This window comes from Parasteatoda tepidariorum, chromosome 1 (genome assembly GCF_982258835.1).
Source record: "Parasteatoda tepidariorum strain Cologne lab strain chromosome 1, Ptep-v5.0, whole genome shotgun sequence".
NCBI lineage: Eukaryota > Metazoa > Arthropoda > Arachnida > Araneae > Theridiidae > Parasteatoda > Parasteatoda tepidariorum.
In genome coordinates, this window is record NC_141755.1 from 37674016 (window position 1) to 37696538 (window position 22523).

At 29.7% G+C, this 22523-nt stretch overlaps 1 long non-coding RNA gene across 1 annotated transcript in view; it reads left to right on the top strand.

Annotated features, from left to right (window-relative positions):
• Positions 1 to 7315, top strand: part of LOC139425380 (uncharacterized) — a 46245-nt gene extending 38930 nt beyond the window's left edge. The window contains exons 2-3 of the long non-coding RNA XR_011636619.2: positions 5864 to 5975; positions 7085 to 7315. This is a non-coding gene — a long non-coding RNA (uncharacterized LOC139425380). The remainder of the gene's footprint in view (positions 1 to 5863; positions 5976 to 7084) is intronic.
• Positions 7316 to 22523: the final 15208 nt, after the last annotated feature.

Sequence of the window (22523 nt, forward strand, 5' to 3'; positions counted from 1 at the left end):
TTCTTCGTGGTTTCTTGTATTTATATATATATATATATATATATATATATATATATATATATATATATATATATATATATATATATGTAACATAAAAAGCTTCTATTAATCTTTTTATGTTAGTTTCTTTGCTATAAAACAACTCCTACTTTATTCCTAATTAATTATTCTATTTGAAATACTTTCTCACACTTTTAAAAGCCACATCCTGTTCTTAAATCTATTTTTGGCTCAACTATGCATTTAATTAAGAGCAGGACATATTTCCCTTGCTTTGTGTGGGAAACGCGCGATCTCTTTCATAAACCAATACTAATCCTTGGGACTTCCCTTTTCCCCTCAAATATAACAAAATAGAGGGAAATTCCTTTGCTACTTTCCCTAAGATAAAAACTTGAGCACACAGTTTTTGAGTGCAATTTGAGCTCCGCCTTTGCTAGAAAATGTCTTAAATATACTATGTGAAGTTAATAAAATATTTTTTGCCTTCCAACTGCTATCTGCGTGGCCTAACATCACTCACCATGACTGCTACCCTTTCAAGCCTTGCAGGATAAATTTTGCAGTTGGTTTGGCACTTTTTTTTTTCACTGGCTCCATTAAAAAAAAAAAATGCTTTTTTCAAATAAGTAAAAAATATATAAATATAAAAGGAAAGAAAATAATCGAATGAAGTTTTAGGAGATGCCGGCGTTGCTCGTGAAACAGATATCCTGACTAAAAGAATGAGAATTTCGGGACTTTCCTTCATAATGGGTCCAGACGTTGCCTCTACACCGTTGTACCGGAATCGCTGTTAAAGAATTGATGTCTTCGCTGTTTTGGTTTCGTTTTCGCCTACCGTGTGTTACCATCAACAATTAGCTTCTTGCGGATTTACAGCAAGTGCTTGCTGTGTTGCCCTACTTGCTTGCTGCTTGTCGGTCTCATTGAGGATTGATAAAGGTTCAGCATATGATCGAATTGATTTCGTTTTCTGGCGATTTTCTCGAGTGTTCTTCTGTGTTTCCTTGAACGAAAGATGACCAAAAATGTGATCTCAAGTGGTAGCTATGATTCCGCTCGCGTGTGCGCGTGATTCATCAAATATTAGAAGTGATTTATTGGTGATTAATTACAGATGTGATGGGTATTTACTCTCAAAAGTTTAAGTTTTTAAACGTGAATACTTTTGAATCATTTACGCTCATATATTGAAATAGGAACATATAATTTTATGTTTATTGTTCCAAATATTTATTGCGGTAATATTATATTTATCTATTTATATTTTGATAATAGTTCCATTTATTGATGCCATTATTCAACGGTTTATCATATTATTTGTTTAAATTAAATAATGATATTAAATTTTAGTGCTATCACATATTTTTTTTTTCACTTTTGATTCAGTATGATTATAGTTTTAATTATTATTTAAGGAATCACTTTTTATATTGCATTATATATCACAGTGTATAATATATTGATTGTAGAAGTAAAATGTAAATTTTTTATTTAATTATGGTGTTTAAAAAAGCAAAATATGTGTTACTCATATATTTAAATTTTTTTCCTTCTAAATGTTATATTTAGTTAATGAAATTTATTTTGGTTATTTGAATGTCCTTACGGAGTGGCAAAAACTACAAATTTAACATGGATGAAAACGCTAAAAGCAATGCAGAAAATTCTGTAAATGAAGTAAATGATAATTTACAAAAATTAAGTATAGATCAAAATGTACAGGATAAGCCAGACATACTAATCTTTGAGCCTGACATTGGTGTTCAATTCACAGCCTGGCTCAAACATTTCGAAAAACTAACTATCGATGCTAAATTAAATGATGATTGGAAATTTAAAAATTTTCAAAAATTCATTAAAGGTTCAGCTTTGAAATTGTATATTAATAACTGCCTTAATTGTAAGACATATCAAGAAATAGTTGAAATTTTTCAAGAACATTATTTTTCACCTCCCTTTGGCTTCAACGATTTTCAAAATTTAAAATTTTCTGGGCAAGCTAAAGACCTAAATTCATATTTTACTGAAAAGGTAGAGTTAGGTCGAAAAATAAATTTAAGTAATGATCATATAATTGAGGGTCTATCTATAGGTTTGCCTCCCCAAATTAAAACACTTTTGGTTTTAAAAGAACCCAAAACCCCAATTGAATTGCTCACAATTGTTTCAAAAATAATACATGATGTACCCACGGTCTTACCCCAAACTGAAACTAAAACATTACCAGAATCTAAATTTAATGGGTATAGGCCACAATATCAAGGCTGGATACCAAGGCGGCCATTCTTTAACAACTTGGGTAATCCAAATTATAATCCTCGACAAAATCAAAATTTTTCCCGGCCAAGTCAAAGTTATAACCAACAATCCCAATTTAGACCTAAAATTCAAAATGAAAAGTTTCATAAAAATAAACAACAAACTAGTCATTTCGCCCAGGCTTCCCAGGAGTTGCCTCCTAAGCCATGTAAATACTGTGATAAGCTTGGTATAACCAATGCTTATCATTGGGGCCAAAATTGTATAAACAAACCTAATTCTTTTATGACTGAGAATCAAACTCAGCATAAACAAGAAAGTGACCAACCACGAAATTGACAATTAATAGTATCCGGATACATACAAAATAAAGATGAAAACTATAAAAGTGACAAATACCCGATTTTGATAAATAAAACTATCCTGTTAAATATTGATACAGGTAGTACTCTAAATATCATCCCAACTAAAGTTTTTGAAAAACTTAATGTCCAAAAAGAAAGGAAAAACTTTGTTAATGTAAAACAAACAAAAGGTATTTTGCAACTTAACCACACTTGTACTTTAAATTTAAAAATTGGAAATATAGCTAGGTCAGTGGAATTTTATATTTTAAATACTGATCTACCTTATGCCATATTGGGTTTAAAGGAATGTAATGGGTTTAAATTTGTGATAGATTGTGTTAAACGAGTTGTAATGCAAAATCAGAGAAAACTGATCACTTTTTCGGATTATAAAAGCAACTTGTCTTTACACATTTCTCCTGAAAACCAGGTTAATGATTGCAATAAAAATACCAATAATGAGAATAAAGGTAAAAAAGAAAGTAGAAATAAAAGAAAAAATGTTAAATCAAATAATAGAATTAATTATATTTTATATTGAATTTAATGATTTTTCGTTGTTGAAATAAAATTAAAAAAACCGAACATGACGACAATACGCATAGTTCAATGGAACATGCGGTCCCCTTTTTTCTGGAAGATCCGACCTTTCAAATTTTCTTCAAGTTCAACGTTTACCCAAATCTAGTAGGATATGGGGCGATGATAGTTTTTCTCTGTGGTGAAAACCAAAAAATAAATACTTGCATCTTGTTGAATCTAGGATCTTCCAGCACATTATTGTTAAGAATAGGGACTGTTTTCCTCCTTTTGGGGAATACAGCCCCTAATCCAACAAAACAATTTCCCCTAATAACACTGAAGTCTTAAACTTCAGATTAAAGACCATCGTGTCAAAAAAATTTATACATTTTATATTGAAATTTTTTTTTGATAAAAAGTGTCAATTTGTATTTTTATATCTCATATCACTTACATTTTCATATTTTTGTATCTTTCTTGTTATTGAATATGAATATTTACATCTTTTAGGAAATTTTTATCGATTTTCTTGTCTTAAGTGAAAAGTTTATTTCAATTGTGTTAGTATGAGGAATAACTTAATTTACTGTGATTATCAAGAAGGACTGAAAAAACTTAATCACAAAATTTTTTTTTGAAAATGGAGATCTAACACTTCATTTCGATAGTAGCGCTACTTCAAATTTTTTTTTTCTTCCTCTAACACTGTATGAAAATTTTGTTTACATAGTGTGCAAATGTGTTTTTTTTCTTTATAATTCATGTTACTTTATATCTTGTTGATATTACAAATATTAGTATTAATTTTTTTAATTGTGTCATCATAAGGAAAGTTTTGCAAAGGGATAATTTTTAAAATTTATTGATGTTAGATAAAATTTTTCGGCGAGGGGGGATGTAACATAAAAAGCTTCTATTAATCTTTTTATGTTAGTTTCTTTGCTATAAAACAACTCCTACTTTATTCCTAATTAATTATTCTATTTGAAATACTTTCTCACACTTTTAAAAGCCATATCCTGTTCTTAAATCTATTTTTGGCTCAACTATGCATTTAATTAAGAGCAGGACATATTTCCTTTGCTTTGTGTGGGAAACGCGCGATCTCTTTCATAAACCAATACTAATCCTTGGGACTTCCCTTTTCCCCTCAAATATAACAAAATAGAGGGAAATTCCTTTGCTACTTTCCCTAAGATAAAAACTTGAGCACACAGTTTTTGAGTGCAATTTGAGCTCCGCCTTTGCTAGAAAATGTCTTAAATATACTATGTGAAGTTAATAAAATATTTTTTGCCTTCCAACTGCTATCTGCGTGGCCTAACATCACTCACCATGACTGCTACCCTTTCATATATATATATATTGATAATAATAAGAGTAAACTTATTTCCTAATAAAGGTTGAGCACTTGATTAATAATTTTTGCTCTACATACATGCTGACAAGCTTTTATTTCTTTAGAGAAAGCGGCTCTCAAGATGGGCCTGAGAATAAACGAGAGCAAAACTAGAGCAAAACTAGATATTTGCCCTGTACTAAAACAAACTTCAATAACACTCATTTAAAAATTGAAGAATATAAATTCGAGGTTGTTGACAATTTCGTTTACTTGGGTTCTGTAATCAAGAACAGGAATTCACTATATAAATCTCTTATAGGATCAATTTTAACATATGCTTGTGAAAACTGAACCCTATCTTGTACGGATGAGGCTATGTTGGGTACCTTAGAGAGAGAAAGGTCTTGAGAAGTATTTTCGGAGGAATTCAAAAAAATGGTATGTGGCTCAGAAGATCAAATTTAGAGCTATATCAATCATATAATGAACCTGACATTATTAACTTTATTAAACGACAAAGAATAAAATGGGCAGGCCACGTTATCAGAATGAACGAAGACCGTACCACAAAAAGAGTTTTCAATGCCAGACCAGTTGGCACACGAAAAAGAGGCAGGCCAAATTTGAGATGGATAGATGGCCTGGAGGTAGACCTTTTGATCTCAAAAACCAAAAATTGGAGAACACTAGCAGAAAAAGGTTAGCCTGGAAGAAATTTCTTGAGAAGGCCAAGGCCCACCCTGGGCTGTAGAGCCATTGAGGATGATGACATACATACTAATATATATTTTATATGCTTATAGGTATATAGCGATAGTAATAAGAGTAAACTTATGTCCTAATAAAAATTGAGTACTTCATCAACGATTTTTGATCTAAAGAATGCGTATTGCTTTGGTAGTTAAGCATATAATGAGATTTAGAATGTGGTAGTCTTATTAGAATACGAAAAATTTGGCTTCTAGAATTTTTTTAAAAAATTTACGACTTGTTGAATAAATTTTAGGGAAAGTAATTTATTAAATGATGAAAGGGTACTTTTTGTCAACAAACATAAGTTTATTTCTTTTTACAAATATCATTGGTATATGCTATCAGAAAATAGAAGAAATTAATCCTCTCAAGCAAGATATCTTATTAAAAAGCTCTTCTTGTGTCACCTAATGTCTTTCTAAAGTACAGACTAAGTCTTTTTACGGACGTGTTACTCATAGGATTAACTATCTGAAATATTCTTCTAATAAGATGCTATCCCATAAGACCCTATTGGTTTTTTCACTGACTTCGAATTTTGCCAAAGATAAGAATTCCTCTATTTCAATATAGTTAGATATAATAAGCAAATAAAAATGTAATAAAAGTAATGTATTTCTTTTCTTCTTTGAAGGTACAAATACCGGTATGACAGAAAAGAATGTTTGACGAAACTTTCCCAAGTTTTGACATCTGAAGAGGATCACTGCAGCAGGAAAAAATCCAGCTTCATAAAAAATACTTTGGTTAGTTGATGGAACGTTTTTTCTTGATGACAATTCTTCTTGAAAATGATATAAACAGGTTGTTCCATTATCGCTGCGTTTAATATATATTTCGAGAGTCGTTATCAGAAATTAAGTAAAACGTCACAATGGGATCATAAATTAGTATTTAAGGAAAAACCGTCGGGAGTATAGACTATGTTTGACATACGAGCTTGGCGCAAATAAAACTTAGTAAAATTTCTTAAATGATCTGAAAACCTTTATCTAAAATGGCCTACTGAGATGTATTGTAATCAGGGGTCTGTCTAGGTTTTTCTGAGAGGTACCTATTTTGTGAAATATATTGTGAAAATTAAAATTATACTAAAAAATCAACACAAAAATATGGTAAAAATATGGATTTATTGTTTCCTACGGGATGCAAAAATAAAATTTTAAGAAAAAGTATTTTGTGAAACTAACGTTTTTCGTAAAATTGAACTTGTGAAGTCCTGAACTTTGCATGAAATCTTAAAATTTCCGATGGTATATTTTTTAAAAAAATTATTGAAACACAATAGTATAATAAAATTGGATAAATAAATAATTAGAAGGTGTAGTTATAAGTTTTATAAATTTCATCCCATGTATGAAATGGTGACCGGTGCAGGTTAAACTCGGTCTGGGTCACAAAGTTCTCCTAGTTCCTATAACAAATCAACATCTCTGGGGGTACTGAATTGGAGATTGATCGTTCTCTGGTACAGGTCGAAATTACGTTCTGCGGGTAAGTGAATGGTTGCATGACTGGGTCTGTCCTGTAAAACGGGTCTTGACGTGTGTGTAACTCACTCTCTGTCTTGAATTTGCTTGACTTTCCAAGCAATCTTGCTGACATCGGCAAATGGTAGTGGAAACAACAACAACAATAAATTTTTGCTGATGATATCCAACGAAGTTTTAGCCTTCTGTATGCATTAGAGATCAAATCGTGTGATTTTTCTGTACAATGAGAATTTGGGAAACGGTAAAATGTCACTTATTTTTTAACGATAAATATAAACTTACAATTCGCTTAGGAATATTATACGTACGTAAATTCCTTTCTTTCCAAACATAATTTTTCAGTCATCTGTTTTTTTTTGCAGCTTATATGCCGTGACAAGAAAAAATAGTAAAAAGTGTAGAAGAATACCACATCGGAGGTTGCCACATGATCGAATCCATTGCCTCCACGCTTCAGAGTGGCCATGTAGGTTCCAACTTAAGTATTCTTTCTCCAAAAGATTATGAAGGAACGTCATTTTATGTACTCAATGAAATTCGAATCGTTTTTTTTAACCAAATTTCAAGTTTTTTAAGAGTTACAAATAAAACAATAAAACTCCATGACGTTTGTATTTCTTTTTGTATCGAATTGCGGAAATTCCAGTTACTCCAGTTAGAAATTCCTGTTACCGCAGTAGCTTCAATTTATGTTTTATTTTGCTGTTGCAAAATTAAGTATTTAAGTCATTTTAATATTTAGAAGTCTAATGCTTTTTTGTTTGAGCAATTGTGAAAATTTTGATATTACTCTTAAATAAATGTAATTAAGTTTAAATTTAAAGTACGAAAAGTAATTATATTTTATTTTAAAATCAAAATATAAACCAAGGGAAAAGTACCTTAAGCACTTTGCTTTATTCATGCGTTTATATTTTATGCTTAGTGGAATCTTTATAGTTAATTTACGCAAAATTATGCGGACTTAAAAAAATAGTTAGAAGTGAAAATGCAGAAAACATGTCAACTTTAATAAAGACCTAAAAGATTGAAATGTAAAGAATTTTTTTTTTCTTCGGTGAAAATAGGGTTTCTACTGTCACTTACTTTTAGAGCTTAAGAATATGTAAGTAAATTTCGTGGAAAGAATTAAATAATACTTTGGTTGAAGTGTAATGAAATGAAATAGGGAAGGCATGAAAAAAAAATTTTTTTTCAACAAAAAATTACAGTTTAAAAAGAAGTAATAAATTTTTAAAGAGGCTTGGTTATACACAACAGCGAATTTCGAAACATATAAGTTATTTAAAGCCATTAAAAAAAAGTTAAATCAACATAAATAATATAAACTGAATAAAGTTTAATACTATTTTCTTACATTTAAATGTATTTAAACTTTTTAAATAATATTCATGAAAATCTAGTGTCAATTTATATAATCAATTTATATAAATGTATTTAAACTCTTTAAATAATATTAATGAAAATCTAGTGTCAATTTATATAACTATTATATTTCATTACATCTTGTTACATTGTATTGTATTTGGTATTTATTTCAATTTATATATTTTGTATTATATTTAAATTTGACGTGCGGTGGTTCTGAGGACAGAGTGGAAATTAGATTCCTAATCTTCAAACGAGAAACACGTTTAATGTGTTATCAAAGACCACTTTACCTGGTCCAGATACAACACATATTACTAAACTACCCAAATGCGAAATCTAAGATTTCCTTTGATATGCTGCTATAATTGTCTTTATCGAGGTGAATAAAACACAGTTACGCTAAGCAGATTGTGTGAAAAAAAGCCACTAGAAAGTGCAGTGAAAGCAAAATTAAACAGCACAAATTTTTTTTCAAAAACTTTCATGCAAAATAACCATATTTCATTTTTTCTGAAGAAAGTAAAATTTTTTTTTTACTGTAAGAGACTTAATTTTATCAATTTAAAATAGTATTTCATATATTATTACTTGTTTCATTCAAAATTGGATTTGTTTTTAATGACAAAAAAAACCTGTACCCATTCGTGCCTAGTGTCCCGAAATTGGGATATTTTGATTTTTACAAAATAAAGAAATATTTTTGAAAGCTTATTTTTTTCATATTTGATTTACGTTGGCCACTTGCAACTGTTAAGCAAAATTTTAAGTTAAAAAAAGTTGGTTAAAGAAGGTTTATTAATAAAAGTTTAAGAAATTGGCAGAGAAAGTGCACGTCTTTGCTTTTCGCCAATTCCCAATGTCAAATCATCTCAGGGTTGCAGTTCTTACTAAAAAAAATGCAAAGTAATTATTTTAATTTAATATATAACTGTTTTAGGCAGTAAAATATTCTTTCTCAATGGAACTGTATTAAGAAAAAAAAAACTTTTAACTTCGTCAAAATAAACTTGCTTTTTAAAGGTAAAGATAAGCAAACTCCCCCTTAATTTTGTAATACTATGCATACTAATACTATTTTCCTCACTATATATTGATTTTTCTCACTCCAGTTTAAACTTCAAGTGATCATTTTCTAATGCTTTTTTGAAAAATTAAATACAAAATGAACATAATCATTTTCAACTGCTATGCAAATGCACTGATTTTTCTAACGTTAATACGAACTCTTCATTCTCATCTTCTTACACTAAATGCAAAGTATGAAATAATATATCTAATGTTATACGTTGTTTTTTATAAATTTTATACAAACTTTTTAAATTTTATTTCTATACAAAGTAACATCTCTCGTACTATACATCATTTTTTTAAACATAAACTTTTTAAATAAATTACAAACTACTTTCATATAAGAATTTTTTTACTAGAATATTATTTTCATATACTAGAATGTTACTATATATTTGATTCGTAAATAAAAATTTGAAAATAAAAATCATAAATTGAGACAGAAATGCATTATTTTTAGAAAAGTTTGATTAAAATGGTGCTTCTCTTTGCTTCTTAATTCTTTTTTTAGTGATGGATGTATTTTTCCAAAATTATTTAATTATTAAATGCTGCATTTTGTTAGTAAAAGGATAAAATTTGGTAGTTTTACCAAGAGATTTTAATAGTATAGTATTTGTTTAATAGTATAATTTGAAATAAAGCAAAAATATTTACTTTGATAACTTTTATTTCATTCAGTAAATGCTTAACTTCTTGTTTAGTCTGTCAGTTGTTTCATGTCTATGCAAGCCATAAGTTAACATCTGCCAGCTTTTAAAACTGCAAACAAATGCTTATTTGTGAATATTGAAACTGAACTAGCTCAGCAACTAGCTAAACGTTACAGTAACTTAAATGTCAGGTTATCCCAACATTTTGAAATGTGGAGATAGCGTGTTTGAATCCCGCCTCAACCCTGGATGTATCTATTTATTTACTGCTACACACACAATTGCAGTCTTGCGTGCTCATTAATATGATGGGCGTATAAGTCCTTGACTTATAAGTCCAAGAACAGAAAATAGAAAAGGACTCCACAAAGATATAACAAGGAATAAGGCGGGAATGGAACTTCACGTTAAATTCAATGCATCTTGGTAATGCTTCTTTCTTGGGAGATCTGTTCTTTAACTCTCGTCAAGTAAATCGTACTTAGTAGTGATCTCACAGATCTGCACATGAATGTGTAACAATAAATAAGTAAAAAAAAGCATAGGCAATAGTTTTAAGAAAATTTTAACTTCTTAAAAAAATATTATTTGCTACACGAATCTCCTTGCCCTTTCAACAAAAGCAATTTTAAACGTAGGTTACGGATTCAAATTACACCGCATCCCCGGATTTGCAAGTGCAATAATAAATTATTTTGGTTTGGACACGTACACAGGCTCGTGTGCTTAATAGAAAGAATGACTTATGTCTTGTCAAATTGAAGAACAGAAAACACAAAAATGAGAAAAACAGCACAAAGATTTTGAACACGCTACCTCTACGCTTCAGATCGTTTGATGGAAAAAAATATACAGTGGCTACGGAGGACTAAATAATCTGTGGTGGTTTCACTTGCAATAAATCTAAGGGAACATTTTCGCTGCGCAGTATCGTTGTTTCGCTAACCGAGTGAAGCGTAGATGTAATTGGTTTCGAATCCAGCTATAACACTGTAAGTATGTTCTTGCTGTCTTCCTAGTCTTGCTGTTTACTATCTGTTTTTAATATTGAAGAGTTTTTATATCATTCTTCGTGTCTACAAGGTTTAATATAAATAAAACCCATTACCTCAATAGATGGATAAAGTAGCCATCATAGATCAGAGTTTACTATCTTGAAAACACATTAAATTAGCATTTGAAGCAATCCTTCTTGTCCCTTTAACTTTGGTTATAATTGTGAAATATTAGAATTAGAAGTAACTCCTATCAACCATTTAAAACAACTTCCATTTTAAATTAACCAATTAAGAGTAAAAAGATTATTACTATTTCATTTGGTAAAAGGTACAGACTTTAAAATGTCAAAATTACCAAATAAATGATTAAATGAATAATAGTTAGGAAGAAAATTTTGGCAATTTTATCGTGATACTTGGCAGCATGGAATAACAACCAATTATTTGCTTAAATTTACTTTTTAGTTTTGTATTTTTACTAAAGGTGTGATATTAATAACCATAATTTTAAAAGCCAGAATTTCTATAAAACCAATACAATAACGAAAGAGAAACTACTAAATGAGTGGTTTAAATAACGTATAATTTGAATTAATTATCATTTGTAAGATTTAATTGGCATTTTGTTTTCAAAAATGCCTTTGCCATACAAGTATGGTAATTTTGCCGGAATTTAACCCCCACCCCCGTTTAAGGTTATTTTTGTTACCAATTACGTAACTGAAACTGCATGTGTCTAGTTAGAACAAATTATGGTTAATCATCAGACTAAAACTGTCTAGGAGAGAAAAGATGGAAGAGTTAGAGATTCTAGGCTTGGTTATCTCCAATTGAGTTAAATTTAGATATGCTACCTATTTCCTGTTTTATTTATGCCATTAACATCTATCGTAAGAATGAATTATATGAATATTACAGACTATGGTAAGAAAAAAACAGATTTTAGAAAATTAAATAAAAACCAAATAAAAGTATGAAGGAAAAAACTATCAAATACGCCGTTTCTAGTTAGCTATAGTAGATATTAAAAACAAACAAACAAACAAACAAAAAGTTACATTTTAGTAGGTACAGCGATTGATAATATCTATATAAGTGAGAAAAAAAAGACACTGAACAATAACAAATTAGACTCAGTTGGAAATTGTGCCTCTCTTTTTATTGTCTCTAATTTTTTGTCTTTAATTTTCTTTGAAGCAGTCTAGCAACACCCCATTTTATCTGTCTTTTAAAGAATTTCATTTGATCGAAAAGTTTGAAAAGGAAAACCCTACTCGCATTCTTTCGGTTTGAAAATGGTTTACCTTGAATTGGAAGGGAAAATGAGTAAGTGAACAAATAGTTATTTTCTATTGAGTGTTTCGTCGCAACACCAACGAAATAAATATCTTTTGAACAAAAATGGTACAAAGATAGTGCTCTAACTTCAGATTAGATAGAGCGTGTAACATTAATTTAAACTTTGCTTGGTAAACAAGAAGTGCTAGACACAGCACTAAATTTTATAAGTTTTGGGTCAAAACATTCATTAAACACAAAAAGTATTGTTATTGCTTTGCATGGAGAAGCGCGAAGTCATTAAATTAATATTAATAATAATTATTAATATTAATAATTATTAATATTAATAACTATTAATAATAATTATTAATATTAATAATTATTAATAATAATTATTAATATCAATAATTATTAATATTAATAATTATTAATAATAATTATTAATATTAATACTAAGCACCAGAGGGAAAAGAAGAGGAAGACCTAGAACAAGATGGTTAGATAGAGTAGAGAAGTGGTTAAAGGACTTAATAAAGGGAGTTAATAGATGGAGAAATATATAGCATCCAATAGATGTAGATGGGGTAAACTGACTGAGACCGACTTGGCCGGTAACCGACTTGGCCGGTAACCGACTTCTTGCTTTGCATGGAGAAGCGCGAAGCCATTAAATTAATATTAATAATAATTATTAATATTAATAATAAACACCAGAGGGAAAAGAAGAGGAAGACCTAGAACAAGATGGTTAGATAGAGTAGAGAAGTGGTTAGAGGACTTAATAAAGGGATTTAATAGATGGAGAAATATAGCATCCAATAGATGTAGATGGGGTAAACTGACTGTGACCGACTTGGGCGGTAACCGACTGTAGTGCCCAAGAAGAAGAAAACAAAATAAGTGATTGATTGTGTAGGCTTAAAAAGTGCATTAAATATTGAAATTAAGAATACCACTCTTTAATTTTTCAAGGATAAATTGTAACAAAATAACTGATTTGTATATTTGTTTTGCTAATTCACATTCCCATCAGAATTTTCAAACAGTAAAACCAAAGTCTTATGCTCAAAGAAACTTTGAATCACGAAACATTTATTAAAATACAGATGAAAATTTATTGAAATGCAAAAAGAAATTTATTAAAATACAGATAGAAATTTATTAAAATTCAGATAGAAATTTATTAAAATACAGATAGAAATTTATTAAAATTCAGATAGAAATTTATTAAAATACAGATAGAAATTTATTAAAATTCAGATAGAAATTTATTAAAATACAGATAGAAATTTATAAAAATTCAGATAGAAATTTATTAAAATACAGATTGAAATTTATTAAAATATAGATAAGTGAAAAGCATTTAACGCATACAATCTTTGATGATGTTAAAGTGTTGCAGTAACATCATGACTTCACACTGTAAAAAGAATTGAGGAATCTTCCGAAAAAATAAACAACAGTTAATGCGAATCATTTACAAAATGTTGCATTTCTGGGAAAAAAGGAAATTCTTTTTAAGAATTCAGAAATATTTAAACTGAAAGTCCGGAAACTTCCCCGATTTTACCTGGAACCTTTCTGAAGAATTTATGAACCTTACCAGCAAAGGTCAATAACGTTTATATATTAAGTCAATAACTTTGAATTATGACTGTGTTAACAATTTCTTCAAGAAATGTGGACTAGTTAGTTGATCTAGTGGTGCCACCTAGTGAGTGAGATTTGTGTAGTCTTTTAAATTTTCTTCTTTCTTTATATGACTCTAAATTGAACCAAACTATCGTACTTCTAAGCCTGAATACACCAAACTGTAATTCAACTCTCTGGAACAGAAAGAGAGTTCAATTTAAAATCCTATCTAGGCCGCAGCAAATTTCCTCTCATTACGGTTCAAGCTTCTTATACTACGGTTCAATGTTCAATTGATTTTTTGCGAATGAGCTTTGCGACCTCATTGGAAAATAATAAATTTAAAAGTAGATACTAATTTTCTAAAACAATGGAATTTAATTATTAATTAAATTATATTACTACACTCTCAGTAAAAATAGTTTAAAGTTGAATCGTATTGTCGGCACTCTGAACCATAATACGATGCAAATTTTCTAAACCATAATAACGTTTTAAATTGATCTCCGATTCCATTAAAGTTGAACCATAGTATCATATAATCTAGTTTCTGAAGTACAATAACATGGTTCTACTGACAACTGTATTAAGGTTACATCGAATTTTAAAAGTATTTGGCTCAAAACACTCCAAAATAATAAATGGCTATTAAAATGCTACAAATGCGATTGTTCAAAAAGCTTCCATCCAATATATAATATTTTAAATTTATTTTATTGAGGAACAGCGCTGTTTTGTTTTTCCAAAAATTGAAAGTGGACTTACAAAGTATCTTTTAAATGGCAACATTTAAAAATCTAGAAGTTTAAGTTTCAACTATTAACTTATTCTTATAAATAGAAATAGTTATATAAAGATAATAAATGAAATTCAGCAAAGTAGGCTTGTAACATTTTCGTTTCTTTTATTGATCAATTCTTTCCTTGAATTGATTATCTCTCTGTTATCTTTTATTTGTTACTGAAGACTGTTTTCGCTTGATGATACCCAGAAGAGGAAGTTTTAAAGAGTTATCTAGAAAGATATGTTTTCTTCGACATTTGGTTCCTGTGGGTGCTATGTTTAGATAATGGAAAGAATCGTAAGCTTTGTTTTAAGAATATATCCACACATTAAAGGAGGTTTTTATTTCTTCTGAAAAGAAAAAAATGGCTATATCATTTTCCTATCAAAGTTAAAAAACTTTTTGGCAAATTACGTCGGAAGATAAAGCATAAGCGAGAACGTAATTGCTCTATTTAACACTAACTGAATACTTGTTCTTTGAACTGATTATAAAAAGTAATTCATTGGTATTGATAATAAATTGGTATTGATCTCCAAACTAAGAAATCATGCACCAAACAGAAAATCATGTACCGACGTAATTAATAAAGATAAAATGATACTCATTTTTCTATTAATATTTATTAGTTGTCCTTTTCAATGACTTTACGTAATTAGATTAAAAAATACGTTTCTAGAATTTCACCCCATCGAAATAAAGATTAACTGTTTTAAGTATCTTTAGACATGGTGCTCTTGCTCAAAGTCATCTCATGATTGTCCCAATTTACCACAATCAAGCAATCTTCTCTTGCATTTATCCATTTCATGGTGGGGAAGGTGTAGAAAACCTATTACCAAAATACCTATTATTTCCTAAATAATAAAGACTAATACCCCCCAAAAAAATTTTTATTAAAAATTTGTAATAGATAAGGAATTCAAAAATGTTACATCATTCTTCGCATTTTTCTACTTTTCGTTTATGATGGGTTATGATACAGGGAACGGCTAATATCTATCTATCTATCTATCTATCTATCTATCTATCTATCTATCTATCTATCTATCTATCTATCTATCTATCTATCTATCTATCTATGCATGCCAGTGTTGTCCAGCGCAACAGAAGAGCAACAGTACGTCAAATAGCGGAAATCTTAGTGAAGGTGCAACTGCTAACGTCTCTGAACGAGCTATGGGAGTTGACAGCCTGCTCGAAAGCCTCTGCTCTCAGCCTTGAACAAGAACAGTAGACTCCAGTTTGCAAAGGAGCATAAGGATTGGACAGTAGATGACTGGAAAAAGGTAATGTGGTCTGATGAATTGCATTTTCAATTACACCATGCAGATGGCAGGGGTGGATCAATATCACCCGATCAACACAAGAAAAACAAAGAGAAGAGAAAGATAAGTTATACCCACATTCGAAGCGGGCTTGAACTCGAGATTTTCCTGGTACGTGGCCGACTTCTTGATCACCGTGAAAAGATAAACATTACAGTTCATTATATGAACCTCCTTGTTACATGGAAAAATTTTTGAACTCTCTTTAACAAAACTTTTATAAAATTTTAGCTATAAGAAAAAATTCACTTTGAGAGATTCGAAATATTTAGTTGTTAATTTGTCAAGCAATTTATGTACTTCATATTGCAATTACCATGTTCAGCAATATTAGTTTTATGTTATAAAAGATTTTTCAAAGATTTTAAGTAAAGTGAATTGTAGTATAGTTTCATAGTTATAAAATATTTTATTATTCACTTAAGTATTTGTTTATATCCCATTTTCAGTTTTTATGGCAATATTAGAACCGCTGTATATTTGATTTGAATCTAAAATTTGACAAAAGTGTTTAAGAAAAATTAAATTAAATTATTATTTTTTTCAAAAAAGAAGAGAAATATGCTCATGATATTGAAAAAAAATTAAGTTTAACTTATGTTTCTACTGAAATCACGTTTCCTCGCGTTGCTTCTCTTTCCAAATCCTCTGTTAGTTCCACGCATAAATACTGAACAAGATTTTTCGTTAATCGAAAAAAAATCATGAAATACATCACCATGAAGACTAAAAGCATATTTTCTGTTTCTATATATCGGTCTCCCATACCCTCCAACTTATGAGGATTTTGAAAAAAATTCTTTCTAGTGGTAGCGAACCAAAGTAGAAATTTTTAAAGCAAATGGATCTCTCATAAAACTTTTATCAGAACTTGAGAATCTAGCCATATGGCCTGCACTTTTATAAGTAATAGTGGACAAGTTACGCTAAAATTAATTTTTTTAAAATATTAAGACATTAATTTTGCTACCGTCTGAAAAGAAGATTTCTGAAACTACAGAAATTCCGTAGCAGTTGGAGGGTATGGTCTCCTCCGAGGACTTAGCCGTCTAAAATAATTACTAATCATGCGATCGCCATTACTCTACTGAAAATACCAGTGGTTTTCGCGTCGACCGAAAAGAGCGCTCAAGATCGACTAAAACTTGCTTGGAATACCAAAAATCGAGCAATTGGCGGGGAAAGTAGAATATCAGGTAAAGTGGCGCGGCTTCCAAAAACTCAAATCGACGGTCGACTAGAGCTCAGAATACCGGCCCCTGTCAGCTTTATCGTCACATTCTATCGTCTGGTATTCCTTCTAGTTAACCATCTCCCACAATGCACTGCGATGAGGTTCTGTAATTGAGGAAACATTTTCGTCATATATTTGAGAGGTCCTGTTTCGTCACAAATCACATGATTTCAGGAAGAAATGATTCTTTAAATTGACGAAACACTGCTCAAGGATTGATGAATCGTCAAATGAGAGAGTTCTCTTTCTGAAAGTGTACTCGTTCACTAAGTGTGCATTATTATTTTTACAAAATAAATGCTAATTGAAATATTTAAATATAAATACTTTTAGCTTATTGAAGAGTATGAGATTACACAAAAAAAAAATAAAAAGATGCATTTATTTCCTTTTTTAGTTATTAGAAATAAATATTTTTATCAGGAAAGAGAAAAAAATATATAAACTAATGCTTTATCCCTAGAGTATATGTAAAATAAGGAATGAAAATAAAGCGATTATTTTAAAATTACTTTTATTTTTAGAAAACAACAACTATTTTCTACTTTTATATATACATTTTTATATTAGCAAAATTAATCGGAATTCTTTTTTTATTTTAAAATGCGAAAAATCAATGTTTTTATTTTTATTACACCAAAAAATTTTAATCCTTTAAGTTTATATATTTTTTCAATGAAAAAAAAATGCATTCTATAAAATTTAGTTACATTAACATTTAAAATACTTACAAAAATGTTTTTAAATCTAAAACTTTGAATTTCGCTTAGTTTGCTTCTTTTTAATCTTCATTTAATCGTATTGAATTATTTCGGTAAAATAACTTAAGATCATCAAAAAATAATTTTTGTTCTGAAACAAATATTTAAAATTTCGAAAGTTAGTTTTGTTTAATAGAAAAGAACATCCTGGTCATATAAACAACTCCCTTTAATCCATATAATTTAAATTTAAAAAAATATAATTTCATTATAGTCTTGAAACGATACTCTCACTCACGCATAGAGGGCAGCACCATCAACCTGGCTTAACACAAAAAAGTCTAATATTTAACATCTCTTGAGATAGGTGAAACAACCAGATTACCTAATTAAACCACATTCCACGGTTAATTTGATAAAACATAACTCATCCACAACCTAACTCAATGCCCATTTCTTAACGAAAATCCTAGCTCTAAAGACAAGTTAAACTTCTTCTTCATGGTTTTGGAACCACGCTAGTTTTAAATGGTTAAGAAACTGTGTAGTTTTGTATTCATGGTTCTTCAATCATGGTAGTAAACGGTTTTAAAACCGAAAAGGTAAAAACTGTTCCGCACCATAAATTTTACGAGTATTTGGATGAGCAGACTACTGAAAGTTATTTTAGAATGAAAATTCGAACAGTGTTGTTTATAACTTTTAATTTATAATTTTTAGTTAACAAGTGATAGCACTACATTACAATGAAAAAAATATGATTTAAACTTATATTAAGAACTATTCCACGTAAAAAAAGAACTTTGCTATATCGTTTTGTTATAACTAAAAATTGTTATTAGAACTTTTAAATATACTTTAAGCATAATGCAATTGATGCGTAATAACCATAAAATATATTTCTTGAAGTTTGACAAATCACTCATTTTGTTCTATTCCAAAAATATTGAAAAAAATATCAATATTATTAATTTATGTAAGATGCAATCAGTGTAAACACATTTGCAAATTTTATTTTCTACATAATTAAATATTAAGTAATGAAAAAATTGCTTATATTTTATTAACTACTTTAATGCGTATTAATATGGACGGTGGAAATATCATGTTTTAGTAAAAAATCTCCTTTAAAGACATTCTTTGAGAACTTTTGAACATATGTGGGCATTTTCAGAAAATTTGACGCCTATTATTTAACATGAAACTGGATTTAAAAGATTCCCCCCATAAATTATCAGCTCCATTGTTTCTTTAATACGAAGTGTTGAACTATAAAGTTTTGGTAAAAACAAATATCATTGAAAAACATTCTTTGAGCATTATTTTACAAATGAGGCCATTTTCTGAGAATTTTAGACTCACAGATTTTAATATGAATCCAGTTTAAAAAGATTCACAATTTTCAAAAAATTTAAAAAGCTCTATCAGCTAAAGCTCTATCAGCTCTATTGCTTCTTTAGTACGAACTGTGGAAATATGTTTGGTAAAAAATAAATCTCATTTAAAGATATTCTTTGAGCACTATTTTGCAAATGAGGGCGTTTTCTGAAAATTTGACTCACTGATTTTAACCTGAAACCAGATCTAAAAAAATTCGCTTTTTTCAGAAAAATTTAAAAAAAAATCACAAACTGCCAGCTCTATTGCTTCTTTAATATGGTCTGGATATATTTTGTTATGTAAAAAAAAAATCTCATTTCAAGGCATTCTTTCAGCATTTTTGGACAAATATGGGGATATTCAAAAAATTTGGCTTACAAATTTTAACATGAAGCCAGTTTTAAAAAACTCGCTCTTTTCAAAAAATGTAAAAAAAAAATCACAAAATGTCAGCTCTATTGCGTCTTTAATACAGACTGTAGAAATATCAAGATTTGTTAAAAAAAATGTCATTTAAAGACATTCTTTCAGCACTTTTGGACAAATATGGGCATTTTCAGAAAATTTGACTCACATATTTTAACACGAAACCAGATTTAAGAGATTCACTGGTTTCAAAAATTTCACAAATTGTCCCCTCAGTGGCTTCTTTAATATGGACTGTGGAAATATCACGTTTTGGTAAAAAAAATCTCCTCTAAAGTCTGAATAAAGTAAATATACACTAGTTCCATTTAAGTGTTAACGCCCGGTATGCCCTCAATCATTATTTTTTTAAGGTTCAGTACACGCTATACCCTATACTAATGTTTTTTTTTTAAAAAGTTGAGTGCCACTGCCCGGTATGCATTTAACCGGTATTCCGAACACTGATGTTTCTCCTAATCTATTCCCAGCAGATGTTATCATATCGAATAAATATAATAATATCAATGAATTAATAAATATAAAATTGGATATAACAAATGTCTCAGACATTCACCAAAGCGACTATGCGATTGTTGGCATTTACCGGTGAAAGTCGAAAAGTCGACATTCCCTTGATTTCGGTAATTCCCGGTAACATATACACATCTAAACAGTGTTGATATAGAATTTATCATTTGACATTCAAAGGTTTAGAGTTAATATTCAGGAACCAGTGAAATTCAAACTATCACTGTCTGGAAGCATTCATTATAAATAATGAAATATAATTCGCACGCTTTAAGCTGCTAATATAATGTCCCTGCTCTCAGTCGAGATTTGTGAGATGATTTGTTTGAAAGACTTGCCAATTATTCAACGGTTGAACTGCAGAATAGACTTGGCTCTAAAACTCAAGATTAAGTCCTATCATGCAATAAACTTTGGCTGTTCTTGATAAATACAAATGAATTAGAGAAAAAATTAAAATTGTAAATGTTATATATTTTTTAAAAGATTAGGGGCTCTATATTCTGCTCGCTCTGCTCCCAAGCATCAGTTTCCTGACCCGATTGTTTCGCATTTATCATGATTTTTTTTATTTTTAAATTTAACATTTTTAAAAAGAAGCAAAAAAAGAAAAGATAATTTTTTAATGAAATATATAATTATGTATAGGAAAATATTATTACTATGCTGACCGAAACAAAATGAGCAGTCACATGGATGAATGGTAAAAAAGGAATTTATATCTCAATTATAATCAGGAAGCTGAAAATATTAACCAGTTAAAGAACAATATGCATATAAGGTGTTCCATAATGATGACCTTTAATGTATATTTTTCGAATAGTTACGAAAATTGAAGACAAAAGAGTATGCACATTGGAGATCTGCAAATTACTTTTTAAGCAAGAAAAAAGCAAAAACGTCCCAGATAGTTGAAAATAATAGTACAAGTGGATGTGATAAACGAAAAAAATGGTTTAACTTATATTCAACTCCTTTATGTTTCTTGAACGTTTTTTGATTCCATTCATTTTTGATAATGATTCGAATAATATGATGATAAAGATTCGAAAAGTAAATATTAAAAAAATGCCTTTTTTTAGTTCCAATAGAGAAAGTGACCACAACTGGACGTCACACTAGTGAAATTAATGATTCTAGTTGAACTATTAAAATTTTTTTGTCATTAAATGTTTATATTTGTTAACTTTTTTCGTTAATTATTTGTGGTTCCTCCAAAGCTCACCACCATATTCTCCAACGAGTTAGTTTCAGAAATCTACGTTCCACACCCATAAGACATAGTAAGTAAAGCATCCTTATTTTCAATCATTTATTAGGAATTACTTATCCCGAGTAGGAAATGTGGATTTGATTGTACTTTCGATTATTATCTGTGTCAATTTATGTGCTTCATGTCCCCCACGCCTTGCACGAGAAGTCGAGCACTTTACGGTAGAACAGTTTAACGAGGGCCAATACCTCGGTCCCTACGCTGGCTGATCAAAGTGGTCACTCACCCGCTTACTGACAGCAGCCAGTGATGCTTGAATTCGGTGATCTACTGGGAACCGTGTCTTAACGATCAGTCGACTGCGGGACAAAAATAGTTAATACTTAAAATCATTTAAAACGTGCCTTTTAGTATTACAAAACAATTAACCAATCAAGAGTGAAGATTGCAGATGCACTTCTATTCTAATACAACCGTCCTTTGTGCTTGCGTTTGCCACCCGTAGAAGTTGCATCCTCGTACTACGTAGAGGTGCAGAGCAGGAGTTAGATTTTCATTAATAGGTGTTAAGCTGTAGACCTTTTAAGAGTTTGGTACTGGGAATAGACTCTGAACCTTGTTCCAACACGAGTATTTGGTCCTCGAAATATCTAAAATGCTATTTCTAAAATATATTTATCTTCAATTTTTATTATGAGTTACTTATCACGAGCAAGAAATGAGCATTTGACTGTACTTTCCAATTACTATCCGAGTGAATTAATACGCACCATGTTCCCCTAAATGTTGGTGTCAGAAATCTACATGTCTCTCTGTGAATTTCTTTTTGTTACATCCAGTAAAACAGACTAGTGCAAAAGTTGCTTTAGAAAAATTAAACAAGAGCCTTAAAAACATCTCTGATCGTAATGGTGCTTTTTATCAAAGAAGTTTCAAGACTTTTTCCAGTTTGAAATCATTGAACAACTTTCTAATAACACTACTAAAAGAAAACAAAAATATTTTTAATTCTAAATAAATAAAATTTCTTGGAAAAAAAAACGCGCTAAAAAGCAGCAGAAATTTCAGAAAAAAGTATCACTAAAGGAAGCGAAGGAAATAAAAATAAAGAAATGGTTTTGTTTTTATGGCTACCGAGGCTGGTACCCCCTGAAGACGTCGGCTTCGGTGCTAAAATGATTTATTTTTATTTTTTTCCCTTCGTTTCCTTTATTTCTAATAA